This window comes from Aplidium turbinatum, chromosome 10, assembly GCF_918807975.1.
Source record: "Aplidium turbinatum chromosome 10, kaAplTurb1.1, whole genome shotgun sequence".
NCBI classification, from domain to species: Eukaryota; Metazoa; Chordata; class Ascidiacea; order Aplousobranchia; family Polyclinidae; genus Aplidium; species Aplidium turbinatum.
In genome coordinates, this window is record NC_137481.1 from 893,456 (window position 1) to 903,682 (window position 10,227).

Here is a 10,227-nt window from a genome sequence, read left to right on the forward strand (position 1 = left end):
GATGAGGGTTTTGGAAACTATGTTTGCAAGTGTTTCCTTTAAACTGAAACTGTGAGCTTACTCTACAAAAAAATAAAAGTAGCCTATGATAGGTCACAAAATATAGATCAAACTTTCAATAATGTTCATAGTTATAAGATTCCCCGACAAATCTCAGTGATCTTTCTTTGGTTAAAAATGTCATGATTTTATACATTTTGTGAATATTGCAATGTAGCCCAATCATGTACGCAACGCGACGGTGCATGGCAGGTGGTGGGCGTTCCGTGTATGCAGAAACGTTGCAAGGGAAGGTTTCAACTTTATGTTTATTTTGTTAAAAACAAACTTTTGTCATATTTTGTTTGAAACACCAATTAGTGGTTTCTGTGTACGCAAGGCCACACATTTTGTGCTTTACGATGCTTTCTACAATGCAAGATGCTCGTTTGTTTCGAGTTTGTTTCGAGTTTGCTTCGAGATCATAACGAAACCAAATTGATACAATTTCAAAATAAAAGAAGGCAGAAGAACTTTGCGTCGAAATGATGTAATATTCTGAAACTTCTTGATATACAAACGACTCTAAAACATTTCATCTCATTGCAAAGAGAAGCCGATGGTCCACCTAGTCATCTTAGTTATTCGTAGCACATGTTTGTTTGTTTATCTTTATCTTGCATTGCGGGAAAGCGGACTTGAGCGCTATGCATCGGTGTACGCCTTCCGACATACACCTGACCCACGCTGCAGCCGACAGCAATGTCTGTTTCCGGTTGTCTACTCTACTTAATGACTTAAATTTGGTACTACCCATTACTCGAAATCGATCACTAGGTAGAGGCAATTATCGTTAAGTTTCTTTCCCAGAGAAACAACAGCAAGTGCAGGTGGCTGGAGTCGAACATGCAGGCTCTCGACTGCGAGCCCAATGCGCTAACCACTCGGCCACGGCTGCCGACATGTTTACCAACTGCGCTAGCAAAGATGCAGTAAATTCTTTACTTCACTTTTTTGTTTTGTAAATTTATGAAATGATTTCTCTGACCTCCATTACAAAAATAAGTTTTCCTCACATCAATTTAAAGCTTTGGTAGAAAGTTCACCTTGTTCTACAACTGACATTTAAAACTGAGTATTGCCAATGGGTTTAAAATATTTTATTTTTTATCATACAAAGGAAATATACAATTTATTATATTTTTTTGCGTGATAAAAAATAATAAAAAAATTATTGAACCCATTCACGTTGCCCAGGTTTGTGGTAAAACAATTTAAGCAAAAAAAGATGAATAGATTGCGTTGATAGAGAAAAGTTGATGTCACTTACGTAAGAAAACCATAAAAAACAATAATATTTTTTAACTAATTGAGATATTAAGCTAAATGAGAGATTGACCCACAAAACCCTTCTCTTGCAGCATACGTCACTGGCCCAGATAGCAGAAGGTTTTCAAATCAAAGTTCATCTGAAATTTACCCATTGTTTTAGTTTGTATCAAAGCTACCTCACAGATCTAGGCATGAGCAGCACTGCACACATTATGACAACCAACCCCCACCTGGTGATCATTACTGTAGTCCATGAATTTCTAGTACGTTTGGTAGAGTTGCACTGACGCGCTGTCGTAAACTTTCGTTTACCGTGATCTCTGCCTACCATAGTTCCTTCCAACAATAAGCGCGTTCCGAGCGACCCAGAGAAAACTTTATCTGTTAACTGGTACGTGGTTAAAAACCCCCAATTGGAGGGGTCCATAAACCCCCAACACCCCAATTGGAGGGGGTCCATAAACCCCCAATACCCCCAATTGGAGGGGTCCATAAACCCCCAACACCTCCAATTGGAGGGGTCCATAAACCCCCAATACCCCCAATTGGAGGGGTCCATAAACCCCCAACACCCCCAATTGGAGGGGTCCATAAACCCCCAACACCCCCAATTGGAGGGGGTCCATAAACGCCCAGCACCATTACTACCGGTGCCTCGTAAATCTTTCCCATAATGATGAGTTGCCCTGAAAACAATTCAAAACCACAAAATTAAGTGCAAGTACGTCACAGGCACTGCGACCACTGCCCGATGACCGCCTCCGATTTTTCAAGGACCATAACGACACGTGTTGCCAATGAACAAGTTCAAACAGGCGCATTCACTATTTGAGTTTAAAAAATGTGTGGCCTTGCGTACAAAGAAACCGCTAATTGGTGTTTCAAACAAAATATGACAAAAGTTTGTTTTTAACAAAATAAACATAAAATTTACACCTTTCCTTGCAACGTTTCTGCTTACACGGAACGCCCACTACCGGACATGCACCGTCGCACTTCACACATAATTGGGCTACATTGCATTATTCACAAAAAAATATCATGAAATTTTTAGCTAAAGAAAGATCAGTGAGATTTGTTGGGGAATCTTATTACTATGAAGCATTATTGAAAGTTTGAGTCTATATTTTATGACCTATCATAAGGCTACTTTCGATTCTTTGTAGATCAAGCTCATAGTTTCAGTTTAAAGAAAATACTTGCAAACATTGTTGCCAAAACCCTCATCTTGAAAATGTTTTAATTGAAAGTGGAAATGGTCATAACTGAAATTGACTTTATTGTTTCTTCGACAAATCAGGATGTAGAATCAGTTGAAAGTTAGTTAGTTATTAAGGCGATGTGAAAATCAAAAAATTTTAAAAAATCAAAAATCGAATTATCACACAGGGTGACTATTGCTATGTAGAGTATTTCTGTAAAATTTCACGCAAAAATATTCAGTAACCTTAAACATGTAGTCGATTTTGTCTTTGGCATTTGTTGCCAGCACAGAGTTGCCAGGTACAATTTTTTTGAAGAAAAAACTTTGTTTATTTTTTTTAAATTGTAAAAATTTCCAACTTTAACAATCACAACAACAATGACATATGATGCGACTGCTAGTTGCCCTTTTAGGTAAAGTCTGGCGGTGTACGGTAAGATATTAAACAATCACCTGGCAACCCTATTTTTGCTTGGTCAGCAAAAACTGATGATATTAAAGCCTTTTTCACTTCCATGGCAAGAGTAGGAATGCACTGTGCATAAGATGACAGTTTGGTTTTGTTGTAGTAATATGTATTACATAATCACACAACGCACTGCATTAATATTCGATTGTTTTCGCCGATTTACATTTGTTTTTTGACAGATATAGTAACTGCAACTCTCCAATGGTAGCTTACACATCAACCAACCAACTTTATATGTGCTTGTAAAACGTGCACAAACGAATGAAGAATAAAGACAATGAACAAGAAACAGTGGTGAATATCAAAATATTATACTGCAGCCAATGAAAGAAAGTCAGATTTCGTGTTTGCTTTCGGCAAGACCCTACGCGAAGCAATTCTCGCCCGAATGAAACCATCCCGTCGTTGATGGCCAGCAATACTTCCACAGTCGTTAGTGACTTCCCAAATGAGACGCTGCACAGCCTGAGTATGGGAAAGAAAATGAGGGTATTCAAACTTTGTGTTTATCAAACCCTTTAGTTCATCCATGGTCAAGTGTGAAGTAAGGACAGACTCAGTAAGCGTGGCATGGTCCCAATCAAAGAGAACAGTGAGCTGGCATCCAAATTTAATTTTGGTTGGGTAAAAGTGCGGACAGAAACATCACAAGAGTTACTGCCTTTGCGAATATTTTCTAACATGTTCACAGAAAAAGATCGCAGAGCGGGATCATCACTGAATACCGGGGCATTGTCACATTCAGATGTACCAAGTGCAGCTGGTTCGAAAGGAGAGTCAATTTCTTCATCAATTGCTGCAGAAAACTGCTGTTTTTTCCAGTTCTCTTCCTCTATCACTTTTGACTTCTTTGCTGCAGCGAAATCATCTCCTCGCTGTTGTTTGAGGCTCTTGAAAAACAAGTTTTTCGTGTGATTGATAAATGTAAAGAACACAAAATAATCCATGTAAATCAGTTCAGTTTGTTTTTATTTCTGACTGTCACAACGAAAAACAATATATACCAAACATAACAATTAATACTCTTTCGGACAAATGGCAGTAAAAATCAGTGATAGTCAAGAAAAATCTTCTCGCCATAGCACGACTAGCTTTAGTGAAAGCACAAGCCTGCCTTTACAGACGTAGAAATCAGAACATCTGAATCACTTTCCCACGAGGAAATGTTTTAGAAAATCGAAAAATCCTTAAATCACCTACTATCTAGAGTTGGTTGAACTACATCTGCAATGGTGAAGTGGGGTTGTAGAATTGGCAGTAACCCATTCTCCTTCTCATATGGCTCCATTCAACAAATATAACAACAGACCAACCCCAGTACACAACATGGGACATGTCTATGCATGACCCTGTTATCAAAGAATATACTTATAAAAGCCTTACATTTCATAGAAAATTACTAGACAAAAAAGTTTGAAAAGATACCGTATGTAAGAACTTACCTTTTTGTTAACTCTCTTTTGAAGCGTTTTCGTTGTCCTTTTGTCAAGAGGCCCAATTTGGTATAACGGTGCTTCTACTCTACGATAACGTTGGGAGAGGAGAAACCTCAATTGTTTTAGGAATGCAATCTTCATTTGAAAAGAGAATAGTTAGCTTTTTTCCAGCTTCCTGAAAAATCAATTCCTTATGAGTGCTCTGTCTCTGTAAACGTGCAATTAATTATTTCAACACATTAAGGTTTTGAAAAGTGTCTTCTAGTTGGTTATTGTAGCCTACGTGTACTGTCCATTCATGCAAGCTATGTGTTAGTATTTTTAACAACTACCCTTCATTCATACGAAGATATACGAGTTGGTCTATGTTTTATGTCACTACCAAGCTTAATTAAAACCAGTCAGAGAAAAACTTGCAGTAATAAAGTACTTGAGTATCACCTTCAACAAAGTACAGAATGCAAGAACATATCGTAGTGTTGGTAAATCAGTAGTGGGAAGCTCCTTGGAGGGTCCAATGACAGAAGAGCTTTCCATGCTTCTTACTCTCTTTTTAGAACTTTTAGGCATGATTTAACAGTTAACAATACTACCCACAACAAGGTCAGCTTTATGAACTAAAGATAATATGTGAAGAGATTAATGCATTTTTTGAAGAAAAAAAACATAGCCCACTTACAGGCCTACGGTACACAGAACTAAGAATTTAAGTGCTGAAAACTTAGTTGTCTGAGCCTTCCGTAATACTATGAACTTTATTAGTGTCATTCTCAAAGCTACATATAAAAAATACAGAACCACAAACAGCAACTTCACCTGAATAAGCAGTTCTTATTCCAGAAGACCTGATAATTACAGACACTGCCTCTTAGGCCTACTTTACACAATTTGGAAAACCTAGCCTAAACTAACTTTGAACTGAAGCCTGAATGATTATTTAACAACCAAGCATAAAATCATAGCAAACATTTCGGCTGAACACAACTTCTTATCTAAATTTTGCAGCCTTATCTTCAGTAATAATCAGCAATTCAGCATCTCAAGGTATAAATCTCTCAGCAGCAGACAGCAATCGCTCGCGCGCGCGTGTGTGCGGCACACAACGCGTTTTCCCCAACTAGCCATTCAGAGCGCGCTATCTGGATCACGTGGATTGATGCGTTGTGATAGTATTTTTTGTGGAATCACCTTGCAAGAATTAGAAAATACTAACCTTAAAACGCTTACATGTTTACGGATACTGGATTTTATTGCATAAAACTTCACAAAAATACTCTACACAACAGTAGTCACCCTGTGTGATAATTCGATTTTGTCAATTCAAATTTCACATCGCCTTATTAGTTATGCTTGAAGAGCAAAGAGAAACAATTTACAATTTGAGAGTGATTTTCATGCTGTGGTGGTCGTGGGACATTCATAATGGACATTATGGTTATCCTTACCCTGTTGTTGGCAATAAGATTTAGCAATAAAATTAAAACAATGAAAACTATTAATACTACAAAAAGTGCTCAATGCCAAGCAAAAAGACAAAGCAGAGCAAATTAAATCAAATATAGTTATTACTATCTGAAGCCTTTACAAATTGTTTCGACTAACGGATCATCAGAAGGTCTTATTCAAATAGAATTCTGTTTATTTTATTTGAATATTTCTATTTGATTCTATTTGAATAAGACCTTCTGATGATCCGTTAGGTGAAACAATTTGTAAAGGCTTCAGATAGTAATAACTATATTTGATTTAGCAATAAAATTATATTTGCTTTTTCAATTTCAAAACAACTTTCATTTGTGATGAACAACTTGGTGTGGAACAAGCGATGGAGACAAGTGCGATGCAAACTTCTTATCTGTTTTCATTGTTTTGTCACAACTTTGCTTTTTATCGCAATTTTTCGTTTATGTCGTCACTTTGGAGGTTGGCCATCTGACTTTCACAGAATGACAAAATATTTTTATGCCTAGATGAATTTCTACACGGAGCAGGTTGTGAGGAATGTGGAATTGATTAGTTGGAACCAACCACATCGCATAGTTGGACGGATCAAAGCGCCCCATCTTCCATCACTGTCGCCACCTTAGGAAGCCACATCGGCTTGGCATTGTTTGACTTGGTTTGATGATAAAGTCAATCGCCTCCTTGATTTTGTTCTTTGCCGCTTCAACAAACGTAGCGGCTGCTTCACTGTTCCTTCTTTTGAAAAAAATTCTTACTTTGATCTTTATGAAAATGATTTTTGACAATCAAAACGTTGGGCAGTCCTTCTTTAGTGGCATATATGTTCGTGTTGTGCTGGAGAGAGGAAGGATTTGGACTTGAATTCCAGGGCCAAAACTTTACTTTTTTACTTTTGCTCACTGGTTCCAAAAACCTTTCAACATCGGTTTGTGCTTCAAAAGAATTGCCATCTCAACATGACAAAGTTCTGCCACAGCCACTGAAACCTCGTGAAAAAGCGCGAAAAGCAATTGATACAAAACAAATTAAGCGATGGTTTCGCCGTCAGCTGCTTGGCTTAGCGATTAGGGTTAGGCTTAGTGGTTAGGGTTAGAAAGTTGTCATTTTGTTGTCAAAAAAAGAAAGTTGTCAAAAAAATAAAGAAAGTTGTCATTTTGATGACGTGGGTTCGATTACCACTTCAACCATGACACTTGTTTCTGTAATTACAAAATACAATTCATAACAAGGATTAACTTTTTGGCTAAGTGCTAGAACAGTCGCAATTGGACGGTAGCCTCTTACAACATTCTGATTGGTTGGCGGTGTCATTATGGTCTGGCAGAACTTCATGTTAAAGTGGCTTATCTTCAAAAGTGCTTACGTCACTCAAACAATTAGGTGAAACAATGAGATCAAGGTTGAGTGAACATGGTCAAGGTTGAGTGAACAAGTGACGACATGATTTCAACTTTTATCTTCAAAACCGAAAACTCTCAACCAACAATTTGTTTGTGACCAAACAATCCAGTTGTATCCTGCCACAAATAACCAGCTATTTACTCAACAAACCACTAATTTTCTTGAACAACCAATGGTTTGTTACTGCTTGTGTTTGACCTCAGCTGACGCGCGATCAATCAGACTTTGTTCTACTGCCACGTGGTGGCCGCGATAACAATAATCCCAATGAATACTGAAAAGTTTGGGTGTTCATCAGGACAATTATCGTTTCTAGCACTAATTGCTGCGTTCATCTGATGAAATTGAAAGTAAAATTAACAACAAACAAGATGGTTTATTGCTTCACTGACGTTTCGCGCACCATGACAATGCGCATCCTCAGAGCGAATAACATACAAAATAAAATTTCACAAGGTTATATACTGCAGTGCGATTGAAGGCAAGAAAAAATAAAACACGCAATATTTTAAAAATTGGCCAATGATGTGTGAGCGGTTACTTTCCACGTTAAATTACGTAAAAACTTCCAACAATAGACATAAAAATTCGAAGCGGTGACGACCAACAGAAAAAGTGCGATTGAAGGCAAGAGAAATCGAACACAATGTTTTAAAGATTGGCTAATGATGTGCGGTTACTTTCGACGTTAAACTACGTAAAAACTTCCAACAATAAACATAAAAATTCGAAGCGGTGACGACCAACAGAAAAAGTGCGATTGAAGGCAAGGGAAATAGGGCACAATGTTTTAAAGATTGGCTAATGATGTGCGGTTACTTTCGACGTTAAACTACGTAAAAACTTCCAACAATAAACATAAATTGGAAGCACTGAAGACCACTAGAAATTCGAGACAAAATTAGATTGCAATGACTTTTCTAACTGTGTTTAAGTAGGCTTGAATCCTGCATGTCGAGGCAATAATGATTTATAAGGTTTTGGTAAAAAGTTTCCGTCGTTCCGGTTGAGTACATTGCAATGTTTGGATGTGATGTTGATGTGTGCGCGATACGGTCTACTGGTTCACTTTTCTTTCTTCGGTCTCAGTTTTCAACGACTTGCAAAATGAAGAGAAACAATAATTGTGCACTTTTGTTTTATTAATTCAGTTTCTTCTCTCTAGGAATAAGCAAAAAAATGAATAACCGTCCTGTAACTCAACCAACTCAAAACTGATGCATTTTTCTCAACCTAGTCAAAAAATGAAACGTGTAACTTACAAAAAATGTGAGATCATCTGAAGGCAAGCGCGAGACTAATTTACTGTAGTTTCTCGCGCGGGCTTGCGGTGATCGAAGCCAAACGTCACACCAGCCCTCCCCCAGATGAACCATGTGATATTCTAAACAAAAATGGTGAATCGACAAAACATATGTGCACACACAAAAAGATAATGCAATATATAAGAAATCGACATTAACATAACTGAGGATCACCTAAACGATGTTTAAAGTTGGATTTTGTATTGAGAAGAAACAGCTTCTTATTCTACATGGCTGAAGAAAAAAAAAAATCAACTGTTAAGTTTTTCTATTAAGCAAAACGTAACACAGTATGCAAAACAAGACTACGAAATAATATACAGAAAAAAATCACGATAAAACATTACAAGTTTGATTAAAAAGCTTAAAGAGAATTCGCAAGAACTGGTGCCAGCAATCGGAGGTCGAAATCAAATCCAACATACACGCTTGCAAAAGAGAAAACGAAATCAAAGAGACTGTCGAAGACAACCCTCGAATGTTTTTATTTGTCAGCTCAGATCTCATCGGCCACAAATCCATTCTTTCTGGATGTGCCACAGCGATCTGGAATTATAAATCTGACTGGTGTGATGCCGCCAGGATTGCTATTCCTTACTTCCTGCCAGTATATCGCAATCGATCGCAATTCTGTTATAAACTGAAATCACGTCCGGGTCACCAATGTGCGCGAAACGGTCTACTGGTTCACTTTTCTTTCTTCGGTCTCAGTTTTCAACGACTTGCAAAATGAAGAGAAACAATAATTGTGCACTTTTGTTTTATTAATTCAGTTTCTTCTCTCTAGGAATAAGCAAAAAAATGAATAACCGTCCTGTAACTCAACCAACTCAAAACTGATGCATTTTTCTCAACCTAGTCAAAAAATGAAACGTGTAACTTACAAAAAATGTGAGATCATCTGAAGGCAAGCGCGAGACTAATTTACTGTAGTTTCTCGCGCGGGCTTCCGGTGATCGAAGCCAAACGTCACAGATGAAGCAACTTTCTGCGGTGGTGCGTTGATAATAATTACTTTCATTTTTCAAAATTTTTGTTTCTGACCAGTTAATTTTGTGATCCTCTTCTAACATGTGTGAACAAAGGGCTGACTTTTCATGTTCCATATTTTTGACCGCTCTGCGATGTTCTTTGACCCGGGAATTTATACTACGTTCAGTTTGGCCAATATAAACTGCGTCACAATCATTACAAGGAATTTCATAAACAACACCATATTTATTGTCAAAAGGGGTGAGGTCTTTTGGTAGTGATAAAATATTGCCGATGGTTCGAAATGGTTTCATAGCGACTTTAACTCCGGCGCGATTCAATGCTCGTCTTATCGACTCAGAAACTCCCTGTATGTATGGAATTGTGGTGAAACTTATAAATTTTGCTGTTGCTTTGTTTGACCCGACGTTTGGTCGAGAATTGAGTGTGCCGTTCTGTCATTTTCTTGGGAAATCCATTAAGTTTTAAAGCGTTATAAATTTGTTTGTTTTAGTTTTTCTTGTTCTTTGCAGAGGTGACCAAGTTGTTGGCGCGGTTGTAAAGTGTTTTGGGAATAGATAATTTGTGTTGAAGAGGGTGGTGTGATGCAGGCGCGGATTTATGGGGGGGGGGGCCAGGGGGCTCGGATCCCCCCCCCGAAATTTT